Source organism: Lissotriton vulgaris, chromosome 1_1 (assembly GCF_964263255.1).
Source record: "Lissotriton vulgaris chromosome 1_1, aLisVul1.2, whole genome shotgun sequence".
Lineage (NCBI taxonomy): Eukaryota > Metazoa > Chordata > Amphibia > Caudata > Salamandridae > Lissotriton > Lissotriton vulgaris.
Window position 1 is genome coordinate 951,954,786 of NC_141685.1, and position 20,510 is coordinate 951,975,295.

Consider the following 20,510-nt stretch of genomic DNA (forward strand, 5'->3'; position numbering starts at 1 on the left):
TCGTAGACGGGCGGAATCTGTGCAGGGCTCAGCTTATTCCACATACTCCAGAGGTGTCCTCATACTGATACGGAAATATTTAAATCTCAGCATTACGGAAGTTGTCCATGACGAAGAGGGGCGCTTTGTGAGGATACTGGGATTTCTCAGGGGGCAGAAGTTAGTAGTCATTAATATGTATGGCTTGAATACTGATGACCCTGAATTCTATCGTAAAGTATGGGCAAAACTTCAGACAGTACGAGACAACCCTATGATATGGGGTGGGGATTTTAACATTGCGCTACAGAAGGGCCTAGATAGATCTAGGGGCTCGACAGAACCACACAAGCAGGCTTCGATCATTTTAAAGGACATCATGGCTGATATGAGTCTAACCGATATTTGGAGAGCACGTCATCCCACGCATACAGAGGCCACACACATTACTGCCGTACATAATAGCTGGTCGCGAATTGACTATTGGTTGGGCACGGATGAACTGGCACTATGGACTGAGTCGATCACGCACATGCCTCGGACACTATATGATCATAGCCCTGTATTGATCTCATTGGTAATACCGCAATATATGCCACCACCCTTTAGTTGGAGGTTTAATGCAACAGCACAGTTAGATGCAGTATACACAGACACTGTACTCAACGCCATAACGGAATACTTTGCATTGAATGCTCCTACAACTGAAGACCCGGGCTTACTATGGGAAGCTTTTAAAGCGACAATTAGGGGGGTATGCATTAGTACGACCGCTGGCATGCCTAAAGATATACGACAACAGCTTACCACAAGGGAAGATGAACTGAGGTCGCTAGCAAGGGTATATGAAAATACCCAAGACATTAGGCTGTTGGGAGAAATTAAAGAAACCTTAGTAGAAATATATAATGAAACGCCACAGAGCACGATCCTATGGAGAAGCGGGTAGACCTGGTAGAAGTCTAGCAGCTAAAATATGTGCGGGACATGCTCCGCAAATGGTGCAGGCCATAAGGGACGAAAGTGGCACTATACGATATGATGCCCAGGGAATATTGAGGGAAGTCATGACCCATTATGGTGACCTATATACCTCTCAGGTGACTGCCACAGCAGATGAAATCATGGCCTACCTTGAGGATGTGTCGATAGCATGGCTATCTAATGCACAGATGGAATATCTCTCATTACCAGTAAGGGTCGAGGAGGTCACCACTATTATAAAATCACTGCCGAATGGTAAGGCGCCGGGTCCAGATGGATTCACCTACGAATTCTACAAAGCGTTTGTGGATCAACTAGCCCCGTATATAGTCGCAATGTACGGCGCAGCACATGATCAACAAATACTCCCACCTACATTAAGGGAAACCTTGATAATTGCCCTATTGAAGCCGGACAAGGACCCAGTGCGATTTGAATCTTATAGACCCCTATCCCTTATGAATGCAGATACGAAAAATATTGCCAAACTGTTAGCCACACGTCTGCAACCACTGATGACCAACCTAGTCCTGCCAGACCAGTCAGGGTTAATACCAACACGCTCGACCGCCCACAATACCAGAACGCTGTTTGCGCTATCCCATTGTCTAGTTCCCAACACTAAAGCTGCAGCTGTATTATTAGATGCGGCTAAAGCCTTTGATTCCATTGAATGGACGTATTTACATACAGTTCTTAGGAGAATGGGATTCCCCCCTATGTTTTAACAATGGATCACTATGCTATACACTGCCCCGGTTGCACGCATTAAAGTCAACAAATATATATCAGACACAATCAAAATTACTAGAGGAACAAGGCAGGGGTGCCCTCTCTCCCGGTTATTTTTTGCGACAGGACTCGAACCCCTGGCGTGCAAAATAAGACAGAATCACCACTACTCAGCACACCAATTTATACAGAGACCTTTGCATATATCACTATTTGCAGATGACATGATATTATATGTACGAGACCCTGTGCAAAATCTGAACCCTCTCTTGCGGGAGTATATAAAATTCGGCCAACATACCAGACTTAAAATAAACGGGTCCAAATCTGTAATCATACCTTTAACAGATACCACGACCCGCATCCTATTTACTATCCATTAGAATGGCAAGAGGAGCCAATCAAATACTTGGGAGTGTGGTTTCATCGAGATCCTGAACTGGTCATCGGCACGAACTATGGCAGAGTGATAAGTGCCATAGAAGACAAAATTACTAGATGGAATCACCTGCCGCTATCACAGGCTGATCGCTTAGCTTTATATCAAAATGGCAATCATGCCAAAGCTGCTATATCTATTCAATAACGTCCCAATAAAGCCGCCGATGGAGGTGTTTCGCAGGATTTCCGCTATGGTACTGAACCTAATATGGGCAGGGAAACAGGCAAGAATACAACTAAGAGCCATGACATTGCCATACTCACATGGGGAATCTAAGGTGCCTGACTTCCTGCTGTACTTTCTATGTGCGCAAGCACAATATGCACACTTTTGGTATCATGAAGTCCCGTATCTTACACATGCTGCCATAGAAGAAGGAGATGCTTCCCCTGTGCCAATAACGGCTATCCTTACACACAGCAGACCCCCGCTGCACAAACGGGTCATTAACACTATTGATACTACCAACAATGCCTGGGGCATGATGGGGCGAAAGGCACATAAACTACCACTATACGCAGCTGCACTGCCGCTCCACCACCCGGAACTGTTGGTTACCCAGGAAAAGGTGGGAATGAGACTTCTAGAACATGTAGCGATAGACACGATGGGGGACTTATATCAAGAGGGCCGGTTTATATAATGAGTTGGAACAGTCCTGTCCCTATACCAGGGGCCAAAAGCAAAATTAGGTACTTGGGTATTTATCTAACGCAAAAACTAATTGATGTCCCCAAAACAAGTTGGCAAATAGTGGTTAAGGAGATAAGTAAACTTTTACTCAGATGGGCTGGTCTACCTCTTAGTATATATGGCAGAGTCAATTTAATAAAAATGGTAGTATGGCCTAAAGTAACTTTTCTATTTAACAGTATCCCATTGACTTTCCACAACAAAGATATTTCTAGCCTCCAGGGCAAGATAGGCTCCTTTAAGTCTCCAAGAATTGCTTGGGGGAAGTTGAGAAGGGGCTTAAAAATAGGCAGCCTGGCCCTTCCGGATTTACTTTTATACTGTTATGCGTTTCAGTTAAAGAATTTTAGACTCCAGGCTAATAAGTTGGACTCATCCTCGCACGGTCCTTTGTTTCAGGCGATGCTATCTGACCTACCCCAGGGCCTTGAATTTTTTTTGTTTAAATTTGGTGGCCAGAAGTTCTACAAGAAAGTTTGTTTAAAAATCTTACTTACAGCACTCAAGCTGTGGCAAGCAGTCTGTAAAATATGGAGAATTTACTATTACAATCCCCTAGCCCCAATCTGGGATTCCCCGGGAACACCTGAATGCTTATTAGATTGTTTATCGTCCCCTCTGAGGGATGCAGGCCTTGTGAGATGGGGAGACCTGAATAACAATCTAGGGCTCCTTGATTGGACATCCTTATTCAATATACCTGTTGGGTCCCTTACAAGGTTCAAATTTTATCAATTATCATCTTGGTGTGGAAGCAAACATTGGGAGCTGGAAGAAGAGGGAATGGGGTTTCTGGAACTAGCCAGCAGACAGGAAGGTTGGAAGGGGGAGGTTTCTTCGTGGTATACTTTACTAACTGGGGCAAAAGATCGACAGGAGGAGAAGTCTCTAAATTTTGGGGCAACCTTTTGGCAGATAGTCCGGTAAGGAAGCTAGAGGTTTGGACAGATTCATTTATAATATCCCAAAAGACAATAAAGCCTGCCAATCTTAGAAGGAACCATCTCTACACAGCGCACAGGGTCTACTGGACTCCTTCAAAATTGACAAAAATCTCTGGAGAATCTTACTACTGTCCAAGATGTAAGCTTTTAGCAGCAGATGACTTACATATTTTTGCAGATTTCCCAGAAATTAAAAACTATTGGCAGCAGGTCTGCAGTTTCTTAGAGGATGTATTGTCAAGACCAGTAATTTGCAGCCCAAGATTGACCTTTTTTGGTCTGCCATACGAATATGACATCAGAGACAGTATTTTTCAGTTTATATTTTATGTTATTGTCATTGCAAGGAGGGAGGTGTGTAGAAAATGGAAATCTTTGATCCCCCAAGGTTTGCTGACTGCTTAAGAAACATCATGGCTATAAGTAAATCAGATCTGCTGTGTGGTGGAGAGGGTGCAGCTAAGATATGGGCTCCCTTGGTAAAATGGTCGGATAGATAAATGATGAAAAGTCCAATGATTATGCCAGGGGTTTGTGGTCTGGTCCTCCCTTGGGGCAGATATCGAGAATGGGAGTTGGACTAGTAGACAGCCTACCTCTGGGTGATCTTTAACCGCCATGCATAAAATCCCAGGGCGCTTAGTAATGACTTCTGCTGGCGGATTTGAGAGATCCCATCTAGAGTCATAACATCTGGTGGCATATATGAGGGAAAAAAAAAAAAGAGGGCCGGTTTAAGACATTAGATGATCTAAACTTCGTCAGCAATAAGACGCTCCTTTTTAGATTCACGTACCATAGACTACAGGGGGCGGTGAAAAAGTTGTACACTTCATATCCGGAAGAACCCCAACAGTTATCCTCTTTACAACTCATGCTCACCACTCCTACAGCGAAACATATAGTGTCTAGATTATATGTTCAGCTACAAAAGGACATAGCAGATAGCACACTGTATATGCTAGAAAAATGGAATGCCAGTTTAGATACCCCACTGACGCTGGAAGAATGGAACATGACTTGCACATTCACTGGGTTACTGACACCGAATGGGAACCTCCGTATATTACATTACAAATACCTACACCAAACGTATCATACACCACCACGTCTTCATAAATATGGCTTAAGGGCAGATTCAAAATTTAATAGATGTCATGCGGAAGACGCAGTTTTCCTACATTTAGCCTGGCACTGCCCGAAACTGGCGGAATACTGGGCACAAGTAGTAGGTATATTAAGTACCATGGTGGTTGTGCCTATTGAATGTACGGTGCTAACATGTCTATTAGGACTGGTGACTGCGGTCCGGGCTGCCAGGCGTAAATATTGTGGGATCGCATTGCTTATGGTTAAAAGGAGAATATCACTAGGCTGGAATAGCAGACGGGCCCCGAGCACCAAGCAATGGTTGCAGGACCTTATCTATTGTAAAGACACATTTTTGACTTATGAAGAGGAATTACCGGACATATTTAATTGAATATTTCATGACTGTAACAAACTAATGTAATGCATGTCTGACCAACGTTGAAAGATATATCAATGTGTAGTATGCTAAGTTGTACTAGGGCTAGACAATGGATGTTGTTGTGCTATGGTCTGTATGTTAACTGGAAGTTTTCATTGTAAAATTTACAAATGCCAATAAATTTAAAAAAAAAACTTGTTCAGACAGACTAGATACCAAAGCAATACCTCATGAGGAATTCCTGCAGGACCAAACAGGCAAAATGCCCATCCCTACGGACATGATGGCCGGGCAGTAGTGTTTGGTAAATGTGTGAAAGGAAGCCCATGCTGCCACCTGGCAGATGTTCAGGCCCGGAACTAGGCATGCTAAGGCAGTGGTGGCAGCGTTAGCTCTGGTGGAATGAGCACGCAAACCCTAAGGGGTTAGATTTTTAACCAATGGGTAGCAGATTTTTATACAGAGCACGATCTATTGAAAGATGGTCTGCTACTCCACAGCCTGTCCTTTCTTCACTCAGACATACTCCATGCAGAGTTGCTCGTCCACCTGGAACTTTTTCTTGCAGGCATGGTAGAACGACCACGCATCTTTAGGGTCTAAACGGTAAAATCACTCCTCTTCCTTGGAGGGATGAAGCAGAGCATAAAAAGTAGGCAGAGTGATGGTTTGGCCTACGTGAAATGGAGTGACAACTTTCAGAAGAAAGGAAGCCTGAATGTCATGGAACCCCCAGGGCAGATGTTATCTGCCACGAGAAAGGCTGTCTTCATGGTAAGGAGCTTGAGGGGACAATTGTGCAGAGGTTCAAAGGGAGCACACATAAGGAAAGTGAGGATAAGATTAGGGTCCCACAGGGGCATAACTAAAGGAATGGGAGGAAATATATGCTGCAAACCTTTCTAAAACCTATGTACAATACGGAATTTGAAAAGGGAAGGTTCGTCAGGCAACCAAAGAAAAGCAGAGATAGCAGAAACATATCCTTACACAGTGCTGAGAGAAGAGCCCTTCGGGGAAAAGGAAAGAACGAACAGGAGAACCTGAGGAAGGGCGGCCGAAAGGGGATCAATGTGCCTTTCTGTACACTATGCCCCAAATTTTGCCCAACGGCAGGCATAAACCATCTTGGTGGAGGGACGTGTGGTTGCTAACATAACATTACAGAATTTGGGCAAAGGGTCGAAAGCTGTCAACTGTCGCCACTCAATCTCCAAGCAATAAGGCAGACCGTGGAAAGGTTCGGTTGGCGAACCCTCCCCTGCTGCTGTGAAAGAAGATGAGGAACGGTGACCATGCTCAAAAGCTCAGGATACCAGACTCTCCTTGTACAGGATGACTTGGACCCCGGTCGTTTCTGATCTTTTTCACAACTATGGGCAGGAGTGGTAGAAAGGGGGGGGGGGCGTACAGGAGGCTGGACCTCGACTTGAGTTGTGTCTCAGAGCGAGAGCCGCCTTAGAAGACCACTGCACAGAACTGCTGACACTGCGTGTTCTCGTTGGTGGCAAACAGATCTAATCACTACTTTCCACACTCCTGAAAGAGACCTTGCACCACCTCCAGATGGAGACCCCATTTGTGATCTGCTCTGGCGTTCAGAGAATATGCCAGATGTAGAACCACCAGGGATATGCCCTGCTGTTCCAGCCATGCCCAGAGACGCTGGACCTCTTGACAAAGGGTCCATGACCACATCCCGCCCTGCTTGTTGGAGTACCACATGGTGGCACTGTTATCTGTAAACACTTTCACTAACCTTCCACGGATGGAGGATAGATAGGCTTTCAATGCAAACGAATAGTTTCTTACCTGTCGGTGTAGTTTTGCAGCTTGAAGATCTTTCTGGATTCACTATGCTGTGCATATTCCGCAATCTGGTGGTTTGGTCCGAAATCGTAGTCTTTTTTTTGTAGCCCAGGTGGGCGTTGATGTCCCACCTTCTGGTGTACCTTCGGTGACGTCGGCATGCTTCCGGCGGAAGCTGCCACCCTTGGGCGCCATCTTCGGATTCTTTTTTTTGTATCTTTTTGTCTTTTCTGCTTGTAGTGAATCCATGGCTATGTATGTTAATCTTTTTTTTTTTTTTTTTTTTTTTAACGTGATTCTTTTCACGTATCTTGCAAGCTTCAACTTTTTCCTTTTCTATGAATTTCCACCTTCTTTTCCAGCCTCATCTTTCTGGCGGAGGAGGGTGGGTTCGCTAGTGAATCCAGAAAGATCTTGACGCTGCAAAACTACACCGACAAGTAAGAAACTATTCGTTTTGCAGTGTGAATCTTTCTGGATTCACTATGCTGTGCATAGATTTTGTAGCGGTTTTTGTTACTTTTGTGGCGGCTGGGTGGAAGATGAGCGTTGGTTGTTGAAAATATGTTGAAGCACCTTTTGTCCTACTTGTGCTTCCTTGTTCATTTGAACATCCACGCATTAGTGCTTAGTGAACGTGTGCACTGAAGCCCATGTTGCCGCCAGGCATATGTCCTGAATTGGTGTGTTGGCCAGAAAGTCAACTGTTGCTCCTTTCTTCCTGGCTGAGTGGGCCTGTGCCCCTCCTGTTAGCTCCTGGCCCGCTTGCTTGTGGCAGAATTGTATAGTCTGTGCGATCCATCGAGCTATGGTGTTTTTTGTCACTGGTTTACCCATGTAACTGTTTGCGAAGGATACGAAGAACTGTTTTGTCTTCCTGTGTCCTTTCGTCCTTTCAATGTAGTGCATCACTGTCCTTCTTGCGTCTAGAGTGTGGAGTGCTCTCTCAGCGCTTGTAGGGGGGTTTTGGAAGAAGCTAGGGATCTGAATACTTTGATTCATGTGGAACCTTGACACCACCTTCGGCATGAAGTGCGGGTCCGTACTCATTACGACCCTGTCACTGTGTATCTGAATGTAGGGTTCCTGTAGTGTTAGAGCCTGCAGTTCGCTCACTCTCCTTAGCGATGTAATTGCTACCTGAAAGGCTGTTTTCATAGTCAGCATTTGCAGTGATGCTTTGTGGATAGGTTCGAAAGGTGCTTTCATGAGCTCTGTCAGTACCCTGGGGATCAGTGGTATCGGGGGAAAAGCGTAGGCAAATGTCTTTGACCAGCTTATCCATAGGGCATTCCCCTGTGATAGTGCGTCTGGTTGCCTGGATGCAAAGTATTGGCATTTTGCAAATAGGTCTATTGTCGGAGTGCCCCACCTCCTGAATAGTTTCCCTGTCTCCTGTATATTGAGTTCCCACTCGCGGGATGCTGAAGTCTGCCTGCTGAGCCAATCCACTTCTACATTGTCCTTCCCTGGCAGGTGTATGGCTAGCAGGTCTATTTTGAGTGGTATTGCCCATCTCCAGATTTCCTGAGCCAAGCTTGACAGGGGGAATGATTGAGTTCCCCCTTGTTTGTTTATGTAAAACATTGTTGTGGTGTTGTCTGTTTGTATCAGCACCTTCTGGCTGTACAGGTGTTTCTGGAAGGCCTTGAGTGCTAGCAACACTGTTTTCAGTTCCAGGTAATTGATGTGTCTGACCGCACCTGTAGGGCTCCACAGGCCCCTCACTCTGAGCTTGTTCATGTGTGCGCCCCACCCCTTCTGGGATGCGTCTGTGGTAATGGTCACTGTTGGGTCCGGTGGTGTTAGAGGTTTCCCTACTGTTATCCTTTCCTTGGTCCACCACCTTATTTCTTCCTTCACCCTGTGCGTTACAACCACTAGATCCTCCCAACTTCCTGTAGCTTGTGACCATTGCTGTTGTAGCCACTCTTGGAGCGGGCTCATCTGTAGGCGTACATTGGGGACCAGGTGTATGCACGACGCCATCATCCCCAAGATCTTGCTCACTGTCAGAGCTCGCCCCTTCTGGTAGTGATGTTTCTCCCTCAGTAGGCTGAGTGTTCTCTTTTTGCTGGGTGACACCCTGCATTGGACGGTGTCGATTTGAGCACCCAAGAAGATCTTCACCTGCTCCGGTTCCATTGAGCATTTTCCCCAGTGTATGGAGAAACCCAGGCCTGTTAGCGTTCTCGTGACTTGCTGTGCGTGATCTTTGCATGTCCTGTACGAGCTTGCCTTTACGAGCCAGTCGTCTAGGTAGGGGTACACGTGTATCCCCTCCCTTCGCAGATGCGCAGCCACTGCCGCGAGGCATTTGGTCAACACCCTTGGTGCGGATTTTAGACCGAAGGCCAGGGTTGTGAACTGGTAGTGGTCGTTGTTCACTGTGAACCTTAGCATGTGCTTGTGCTGCCTGTTCATGGGGATGTGCAGGTACGCATCCTTGAGGTCTATGGTGGACAAGAAGTCCCCGGCCTTTATCTGTGGGATGACTTCTTGCAGGGACGTCATCTAGATTTTTTGGGTCTTTCCATATTTGTTTAGGAACCATAAGTCCAGGATGGGTCTTAGGCTTTCGTCCACTTTCGGTACCAGGAAGTAGTTGGAGTACACTCCTCTGTTCCGTTCTTTGAATGGGACTGTTTCGATGGCCTCTTTGAGGAGTAGTTCTTGGGCTTCCTTTTGGATCAGTCGCAGCTCTGTTCCCGAGTGCTCTCTTCTCTTTGGCTTTCGGTTTGGTGGATTCTTTAGCAGCTCTATGTAGTATCCGAACTGCATGATGTTCAGTATCCACTTGTCTGAGGTGATTTTTCTCCACTCCTGGAGAAAAAATCTTAGTCTGCCTCCTACTGGAGTTAAATGATCTTTTGTGTCCTGTCCGTGTATCCCTCTCCTCTTTGTTTTTCCGTGCTCTTCCCCCGGAGGGTTCGGGTGGGTGAGCACCTTTTCTCGTGAGCAGTCACTTAGAGGGGGGTTGTTCACCGCCTCTTCTTTGTCCTCGTCCGTTTCCTCTTGATCGAAAGGACTGGCCCCTGTTCTGGTAGTTTCTATTTTGCCTCTGCTGGCCCTGATGACTTTGGTTGTCACTCTGTTGTCTCTGGTGGAACGCCTGGTGTGATTCTCCTCGCTGGTTTCTACCTCTGCCGCTTGGCCTCCGCGTAGGAGTGCCCCTTCTCATCCCCCTGAATTGCAGGGCCCCCATGGACCTTGCTGTCTCGTTGTCCTTCTTCAGTTGTGTGAGCTTCTCATCAACTGGGGCTCCGAACAGTGTTTCACCATTGAAGGGAGTGTTCAGGATGTTATTCTGCACCTCAGCTTGAAACCTGAGATCCTGAGCCAGGCTTGACTTCTCTCTGTGATGCCTATAGCCATCAATCTGCTGGATGTTTCAGCCCCATCCAAGGCTGTCTTCAGGCACGAGTTTGCAATGCATTTCCCTTCTTCCACAAGGTGTGATGCCCTCTCACGGTATTGTTCCGGGAGGTGCTTGAGCAATTGCCCCATCTCATCCCAGTGTTGGTATTGATGTCTGTTTAGGAGGGCGTTTGAGTTCGCCATCCGCCAGTGCGTTGCGGCGTTTCTCTCTATTTTCCTCCCAGTTAGGTCCATCCTCCTGCTTTTCTTGTCAGGTGGAGGCCCAGATGTTGTTGGGACGTTGGCCCTTCTTCTGGCCGTCACAGCGATAATAGAATCTGCTGTGACGGACCCCTTGATATAAGCCGGGTCCAGAGAGGAGAATTTGTATTTCTTTTCCGTCCTCGGGGTTACTGATCTGCATGTAGCCGGGTCCTTGAAGGCTTCCTTCCCCTGGTCGGTGATACTTTTCAGCATGGGAAGGAATTGGCTTCTTGTCTGTGTGGGGAGCAATGTTTATAGCAGGAAATCTGCTTTTGGCTTTTCCTCCTCTAGCTTAACCCCATAAGCTGCTGCTGGCTTCCTGACGACCTCGTTGTATGCCCCGATGTCATCCGGTGGTGAAGGCCTCGACGGATATGTCTCCACCGCCTCCTCCGTGTTTTCGGCCTCGATGTCCTGCCACTCCTGGTCTTGGACCGTCTAGGAACCAGAGCCGTAGCTTGACTGCTGGTCCCCGTTATCACCTTCATTATAATAGAGGTCCTCTTCCTCTTTGTGCTCCGAGAGCTCCGGAGTTTTCAGCGGCTCTTCGGCGTCGAACTCGTCCTGTTCTGTCACCTCAGCGACGGACGTTGCCGGCCTCGAGGGACTCTTGTAACTTCTCATTTTTTCGTCGAAGTCTTTCTTTCTCTGGAGGATGTTCTCCATTTCGGCCTCGAGCCTTCTTTTCTTTCTCAGCATCTCCGCGGCCTGGTCGCCGTCGAGCGTTTCGGCCGCTCTCTTCGGCGGCGGCGTCGACGTCGAAGCTTTCTTCAGCTCCTTTTCCTTCGAAGTCGAAGACCCTTTGTCGGGGGCTTGCTTCGCCGACCTTTGCTTTTCGCCGGTCTTGTGCCTCCAGGAGTCCTTGTCGAAGGATCCGCTGGGCTCTTTTTCAGAGGATGCAGCTTCGGTCGTCGAACTTTTCGGCGCCGGTGCTCCTTTCGAGGCCTTGGACTCTGCCTTTCGAGGGTCCGCCTCTGGCTTTCGAGGCCCTGAGGGAGTTTTCGGGGTCGTAGACTCTCCTACCTTGTCAGGCGTTTTCTTATCGGTCTCTGCGACCGTGAAGTCATCTGGACCTTCGGCGAAGTTGTCCTCGTCATCGGTGGAGAGGCCCAGTTCGTAAAGCGTCGGGGCCTGGCCCTTGCTCTGCATCGTGTGATGAGCTGTCCTCTGCTTCTCTCGAACTCGGAGTGTCTTCGGGTTGAAGACGGAGCAGGCGTTGCAGTCTCTGCTCTCGTGGTCGATAGGCAGGTAAAGGTTGCAGACCGGGTGTTGGTCCTTCTGCGCGAACTTGTGGTGGCAGTTTTTGCAGAATTTAAATGGAGTCTTGTACATCCCTGCGCTCAGGGGGCCCCCTGTATGCGCATTCCTCCAAGGACGTCGAAGATCTCGATGTTCTTCTCTTTCTTCGTCGTCTCCTCTCTGATGGTCTTCTTCTCCCAATCTTTTCCGGTCTTTACCGTCGAATAGTAGTTGTATTTTCTCCTTTTTTCCTCCAAAACTTCTGGAGCTTCACGCGACGATCCAGACCCAACGGCGGAAAAAAAGAATCTGAAGATGGCACCCAAGGGTGGTAGCTTCCGCCGGAAGCATGCCGACGTCACCAAAGGTACACCAGAAGGAGGGATGTCGACGCCCACCTGGGCTACAAAAAAAGAGAAAAAAGACTACGATTCCGGACCCAACCACCAGATTGCGGAATATGCACAGCATAGTGAATCCAGAAAGATTCACTCTGCAAAACAGGTTGATGTGGAGTCCTCTGATCTCCACCTCTTCCAGATGGCCGCCCCACCCCAGGAGCACTGTTCCCAAAAAGCTGCGCGGGTGAGCGCGCGCGCACAGAAGTCACCCGAAGGGAGCAGTGTACTGTATTCAGCGCGCAATGCAGTATGTCAAACACACCCCTGTCGCTATGCGCTCGGAAGGAAACCGTACAGCTCTTCCTCACCGTATGCAAGACCACACACTATACAAACCTATTTCCTCAGTTAAGAACTATGGAAACGAGATCTGATAGTATGCTCTTCAAAGCTTCGGCTGCAGCTTACAGGGACAGAAAAAGTAAAAACCATTCTTACATACAGTAAGAAAATGTTAGGCATCTCCATCTCTAACAAAAACATATGGCTGTAGAACACCACAAAATAACAATCAAAAGATGCACAGGCAGACGCATTCTTCTCAATAAAGCATTCTCAGTAGATCCTGGGTAACTCACTGCTTTAAAAATCTGCATAGTCGAAATCCGGAACCAATCACATTCAGCCTGCCTTTTCCTAACACACACGGATTTCCTGCTCTCGAAACAGACAGAGGACAAGGGGCGTAACACAGCCCCCCACAGCCCCCGTGTTGTGGGGGTGGGGGCACACGCTCCAGGGTCCCCCTCACTTCATCAAGGAGAATTAATTAAGTGGTGCACTGTACATGCACGCCTGGGCCCCGAGGGCCAGGAGAGAGGGGCTCACCGGAGCTTCTCTCTCATTATATTTAAATAGCGCAGTGTGCACGAGCAGCCTCGGCCGGGCCTCTGCAATGCTCTGACCTCTGAGTCTCATCATTCAGGAGATAGGTGACAGAGATGAAGATTGAGAGGAGCGAGGCGAGGTCGGTGATGAGTGAACAAGTAGAATGAAAGGAGAAAGGAGTGACGAAGATAGAGGAAAGAAAGAAGGGGAGAGGCAAGTGCAAGCAATTTTTTTTTAAAACGCTGCAATAGCTTTGGAAGAATGTTTATTGAAAACACTGCAAGACATTTATGTAAAAAAGAAAGTGGCAAGACATTGGAGAGGCAGTCTATCAAGCACGCAGCAATAGCTTAGACACTGTCCACAATGTCCACAGAAGTAGCAGTTTGAGTATGCCCCCCAGTAGATATTTCAGCACTAATATTGTAATCGTAACCCTGTTCCTGTTCAGTTGAAGGGGCAACTGTCCGTCAACAGCAATTGGCTTTAAGTCAAAAAATGATAAAATCGGACTCAGGGTGAGCCTAGAGTAACTTTCAGACTAGGGAGTGAAGTAAAATATAAACCTGCAACAAAAAAGCATGAATAACGAGTACATGCTGTAAGAAGCTGGAGTAATTGGATAAAAAGGGAAATAAAAAAGTTGAACAAAACGGATTGTTGGGGCCACATTAGTCAGTGGGAAGAGCAGGACTGTAGCAACATTGAGTGAAGAAGATGAGATGAAGCATGCCATGGAAAACAAACTTTATGCTGTTGATGGAAAGATTCTTGGACTAACGAAAAGGGTGCTTGGTGGCTGAGGCTGTGAATATTTTCCAGTGTGATTCTACTCAGGATTCACATGCTATGCATCGTTTCACCAGCTGGTGCGTGGGTGAGGAGAAAGCATGCATAAAAAATCATTTTGCATTTGCCATAGGTGCAGACTGTATATTTAATAAAAAGGTTTCTCATAAGGGCAGGGTTCCCTACTGAGTGCCCATTAGCTTCAGTTTACATTTCCCACCATACTATTCAGAAGCACTATCCAAATCACGAACAGAAATTATTTTCCACTATCAGTCCCAGAAAGAGTTTATAGCAACCCTTGAAAGAAGAAAACAGAACATGGGCAAAAAAGTGCAGAGGATCTAAAAAACACTGAAAACTGACATAAGACAATTTTTTTCCAACCTGCTGCGAGAAAACAGGGTTATGTTTAGTGTCTGTCTTTTAAGGATGTTTCATTTTCTGTCTCCTACTGTGTAAATGATGTTACCTAAGTTAGGTTTGCATGATGTCAACAATCAGTGTTTCCCTCATGATCATGACAATATTATTTATTACAACTGCACTCTTTTTAAACCAAACTGTAGTGCAGATAGTTCATAGTGGCACAAAATATGAAGGCTACAGTCCAAAGATTTCGATTTTCAGTGGTGACAAGAAAGATTTACATACCAATTGCAGCAAATTAACGCAATGGAACAATTTTCCCATTGTGATGAGAATTAGGAAGAGGAGCCATAGGTTAGTATCTGCTCAAAAAACAATTCTGACTTTCTCGAAAAACTATAAACTGGCAATGTCAAAAACATAAAAAAGTGGGAGTCAAAATCGTCTGGACCAATACTGTTTCTGTTGACAAGATGACAATAAAACACTGTAAAAATGAAGTGATGAGACACTTTTCAATTCGACTTGGGAAGCAGATGAAACTTAAACCAATGCCAGATTTCTTTGGATCTTGAACTGAACTTGAGTTGAAAGCAAAAATTTTAGATTAAATATTTAATGGGAAAAAACGAGATTCTATTGGCATTGAATGAACATCATTTTTTTTAATGAACCACATCGTCTTGAAGGCCATTCAGAAATTATATATTTACCAAAACATACCCAGGAATCTGGAAACGATGTACCAGACAACACGAAGAAAATCAGCAGTATCCTAACGAAAACGAATGGAGATTGAAATAATAGAGCATTGAATGCCTTTAACTTGTAATTACTGTGTGTAAAAAGATCAGTCAACTCTGCTTCTAATATAGGTCTACCCCTTGATAGAGAGCAATAAACAAGACGGGGTGGGCAAGGAGATTGAGATGGTCCATTTGTGCAGTGATGCATTTAACCACATGGCTGCTGCCATGATTTTTCCCGTATGCTGGATTTTGCACTTTTGCTGGCACTATGACGAGCTCAGCTCGTCATCAGCACACGACACCCGTGGGTGATGACGAGCTGAGCTCGTCATCAGCAGCGAAAGGGTTAAAACTCCTATTACCCAGCTGGTATTGACATCAAAAGTGACAAAATATGAAGGAGATCCGTTAATGTATGCTTAAGTATAAACAACATGCACTGGCATAGCCAATAGATCTCGCCCATAGCTTTTCTAATTTGTCTTAGCCATGTTGTACAGCAGTGTGGCTGCTATTCAGTATGGCTAAAAATTACTGGTGCAAAGTGGCGTGGAGTGAAGCCTTCTAACGTGGAGTAGAGTGTATTGTTATAGAGTGGCGCTGAGTTGAGTAGTATGGTGTGTTATGAAGTGGTATATAGTGATGTGGAATGTAATTTAGGAACTATAGTGTTGTCCTAAAAAGTATCCGATGGCCCTGATGCGGACTCTAGCATATGAGGGCTATACTCTATTCTGCTAATCAAAATAGGGTTAATAAAAACAAAGTCTTGTTGTTCTCTTAACCCCTTAAGTGCTGCTGACGGCCAATGGTCGTCAGCAGCGCTACCTCCCCAGTGCTGCGCACGACCATTGGACGTCCATTCAGCACTGGTTCCAATGGACAGCGCAGCACTGGGGAGGGATGTTTACACGCAGCTAAGGTGTTAAAACTATAGCATTGCCTCAACACTGATTTTATTATGAACAATGCCCGGGCAGTTTGACGCTAATGTTCTACCCCACAACCGACCTCCGAAATTGAGACCGGACATTTTGACCTTACTACCAGTGAAACACCTAAATCAACGTTTACACCCTTGTTAGGGTAGGACAAAAACATATCTGAAAACATTAAACTTCACTCCTAGAAAACACAAAAGTTAAAAAATTAAAGGCTGCACATTGTCCGCAATGTCCACAGAAGTAGCAAATACTCTACCTCTCAATCCCTCTATCTCCTTCTCCCTCCCTTTCCCGCTCTGTCCCTCCCTCTACTTCCCTCTCCCTCCACCGTTCTCTCCCTCTCACTCTACCTCCCTCTTCCTCTACTGCTCTGTCCCTCTGCCTACCTCCCTCTCCCTCCCTCTGTCCCTCTCCCTCCCTCTACCTCTCTCCCTCCCTCTAATTCCCTCTCCCTTTCCCTCCTCTACCTCCCTCTCCTTCTACCTCCCTCTCCTTCTACCTCCCTCTCCTACCTCCCTCTACCTCTCCCTCCCTCTACCTATCTGTCCCTCCCTCTCCCTCTAGCTCCCTCTCCCTCAGTCTCTACCTACCTCTACCACTCTGTCACTCCCTGTCCCTCCCTCTCCCTCCCTGTCCCTCTCTGTCCCTCCCTCTCCCTCTCTCCCTCCCTCTCCCTCTCTGTCCCTCCCTCTCCCTTTCCCTACCTTTCCCTTCCTGTCTCTGTCCCTCCCTCTCCCTCTAGTTCCCTCTCCCTCCCTCTCTATCTCCACCTACCTCTCCCGCTCTGTCCTTTCCTCTCCCTTTCCCTCCCTCTCCCTCCCTCTGCCTCCCTCTCCCTCTATTTCCCTCTTCCTCCATCTCTACCTACCTCTCCCACTCTGTCCCTCCCTGTCCCTCCACCTATCTGTCCCTCCCTCTCCCTCTACCTCTTTGTCCCACCCTCTCTGTCCCTTCTTCTCCCTTTACCTCTCGCCCTCCCTCCCTCCCTCCCTCTCCCTTTACCTCCCTCCCTCTCCCTCCCTTTACCTCCCTCCCTCTACCTCTTTGTCCCTCCCTCTCCCTCCTCTCCCTCCCTGTCTACCTTCCCCTACCTCTCCCTCTCTGTCCCTCCCTCAAGCTCCCTCTTCCTCTAGCTCCCTCTCCCTCTACCTCCCTCCACCTCCCTCTCCCTCTACCTCCCATTCCCTCCCTCTACCTCCCTTTCCCTCCCTCTACCTCACTCTACCTCACTCTACCTCGCTGTCCCTCCCTCTCCATCTACCTCTGTCCCTCCCTCTCTGTCCCTCCCTCTCTGTCCCTCCCTCTCTGTCCCTCCCTCTCTCTCTACCGCCCTCTATCTCGCTGTCCCTCCTCCTCCATCTACCTCTGTCCCTCCCTCTACCTCTCTGTCCCTCCCTCTCTGTCCCTCCCTCTCCCTCTCTGTCCCCCTCTCTCCCTCTCTACCTCCCGCTACCTCTACCTCTACCTCCCTTTACTCCCTCTACCTCCCTCTACCTCTCTCCCTCCCTCTACCTCTGTCCCTCCCTCTCTGTCCCTCTCTCCCCCTCTCTACCTCCCTCTACCTCTACCTCCCTTCACTCCCTCTCCCTCGCTCTCTACCTCCCTCTCCATCTACCCCCTCTCCCTCTACCTCCCTCTCTCTCTACCTCCCTTACCTCCCTCTACCTCCCTCTCCCACCATCTACCCCATTTTCCCTCCCTCCACTTCCCTTCCTCCCTCTACCTTCCTCTCTCTCTCTATCTCTCTGTCTCTGTCCCTACCTGTCTCTGTCCCTACCTGTCTCTGTCCCTACCTGTCTCTGTCCCTACCTGTCTCTGTCCCTACCTGTCTCTGTCCCTACCTGTCTCTGTCCCTACCTGTCTCTGTCCCTACCTGTCTCTGTCCCCACCTGTCTCTGTCCCCACCTGTCTCTGTCCCCACCTGTCTCTGTCCCCACCTGTCTCTGTCCCCACCTGTCTCTGTCCCCACCTGTCTCTGTCCCCATCTGTCTCTGTCCCCATCTGTCTCTGTCCCCATCTGTCTCTGTCCCCATCTGTCTCTGTCCCCATCTGTCTCTGTCCCCATCTGTCTCTGTCCCCATCTGTCTCTGTCCCCATCTGTCTCTGTCCCCATCTGTCTCTGTCCCCATCTGTCTCTGTCCCCATCTGTCTCTGTCCCCATCTGTCTCTGTCCCCATCTGTCTCTGTCCCCATCTGTCTCTGTCCCCATCTGTCTCTGTCCCCATCTGTCTCTGTCCCCATCTGTCTCTGTCCCCATCTGTCTCTGTCCCCATCTGTCTCTGTCCCTTTCTGTCTCTGTCCCTTTCTGTCTCTGTCCCTTTCCCTATCTGTCTGTATCTCTCCCTATATGTCTCTGTCTCTAGGTGCAATTGTCCAAATTCTGAATGTGCTTACATCCAGGGGCTCAACGCCCATTGGGCTGAAAGGGCTGAAGCCCCACCCTCCCCCCCACTTACCCATTCGTTTGTGGCAGCTCGGGCTGAGACAGCTTTCCGGGTGCGCACACAGCCGCACCGGAGTACTTCACAGGTCTTCCATTTACTTGTTAATGAGGCTTTGTTGTTTTTTTCACTCCTTACAGCACATGCATCTCCACTTTGCCTAGAAACGAAAAGGCAAGGTCCGTGTGCCGCCAATGAAGGCCTGCCGGGCCGCTGGCGTACCACCGATGTAATTAGTTTACCCAACTTTAAAATACTTTTTAAGTGCTTTGAACTTGCATTTGCTCTAAAAATTACGGCATATCTAACCACACAACATAGTATAGTTTAATGTGGCACTGTATGTGTGGAAATGCACCATCTTTTCAGATTTTTAAGCAAAGGTTTGGAGGGATATTTGGCGCTACACACACGCACGGTCTGGTTCCTGGCGCACATAGCCATGGCTGCAGCGCACAGAGACCCTACATTGCCGCACACAGAGGAAAAAAATAAGAGGGAACATTGCCCAGGAGTGACACATTTGTCAATACTGTTAGATCTCGTTAGGGAGGGAGAGGGATCTGCCGTTAACCTAATCGCAGTTCATCAGCCATCACTTCAGGTCCTCTGCAATTACCTCATATGGGCCTGAACCATGTCAGAGAGATTTTCTTGATGCTGCATCCACTGGAACTTCAGGTCCCACTGAAGAGCCAGCATATGCCGATGGGCATGTGTCACAAGCAAGATGCAGGAGGCCATGAGTCCCAGCAGTAATAGAGTCAGTCTCACCCAAATCCAGGAAAGAGGCTGAAACATCAGTATCATAGGTTAAATATCCTGTACTCACCATTTGGGTGGAAAGGCCCAAAACTGAACCCTGCCCAGAACAGATCAGATGAAAGGAAGCATCTCAGAGGGAGTCATGTGTGATTTTGGCATGGTGACAGTGAACCCCAGTAAATGCAGGAGGTCAGTCATAGATTGGAGGTGGGAGACTACAGCCTGGGATGACCATGTCTTCGACAAAGGGAAAAGATTGGCACCCCAGATCTTCGCCGATAAGCTGCAACCACCACCTTGGTGAACACTCAAAAGGCATTGGTGTGGCCAAAAGGCAACACAATGAACTGAAAATGTATGTGGCCCACGGTAAACCATAGGTAACGCCTATAGGCAGGCAGGACGGGAATGTGGGAGTATGTGTCCTGCAAGTCCAACGCTACCAACCACTCTCTCGGGTCCAGAGCAGACAGGACCTAAGCAAGAGTGAGCATCTTGAATTTCTTCTTCTAGAGGAAGAAACTGGGAGAGCGCAGGTCAAGGATAGGACTAAGGTCTCATTCCTTCTTGGGCACTGAAAAGTAGCTGGAATAGCAACCACAAACTACTCTCTCTATGGCTCGTTTGGCCAAAATAGTCAACACTTCCTAGCAGAGAGGGAACAGGTGGTTCTCCTTCAGCCTGTCGGACATTCTGCAAAACCCACCAATCCGAATTTATGAACTGCCAGTGAGGTAGGTGATGGTGAATCCTGCCACCCACTGGGTGCCCATGATGGTAAACGGGCATAGGTGGGTCTGTAGGTGCGGCAGCTGGGGGTGGGTGTGGTGGTGCTGGACAGAACCAACAGCTGGCCACCTGACCCATGGCACCTGTAAGAGCTGTCCTGCAGAAACGCAGAGGCTGGAAAGCTTGCGTGCCTCAGTGGCTGGGCGGGTAAAGATAGAGTTGTAAGCCCCTTATGTGGCCACGAAAGGAGCAAAAGGCGGATTAAGGGTAATAAGTATTAGGAATGTCCAAGGACCTGGCCGTAGCTGTGCCATCTTTAAAGCGCCCTAACACCCAATACGCCTCGTCTTCGAAGAAACGGAAGCCATCAAAGGGCATGTCTATGAGTGAGGAATTGACATCCCCAGAAAAGACGGTCGCCCTCAACCAAGCATGGCATCGCAGGGCCACTGTTGACGAAAACCACTCTGCCTAGTGAGTCGTTGGTGTTTAGTCCACAGCGAATGGTGAACTTAGCTACATCTCTCCCATCGCCAACAGCCTGGGAAAGTATAGCCCGGATCACCGCCAGGTCCGTTGGC

At 47.9% G+C, this 20,510-nt stretch overlaps 1 protein-coding gene across 8 annotated transcripts in view; it reads right to left on the bottom strand.

Annotated features, from left to right (window-relative positions):
* The window catches only part of BAZ2A (bromodomain adjacent to zinc finger domain 2A), a 1,275,716-nt gene that overhangs the window by 680,421 nt on the left and 574,785 nt on the right, over positions 1-20,510 (bottom strand). The window lies entirely within an intron of this gene.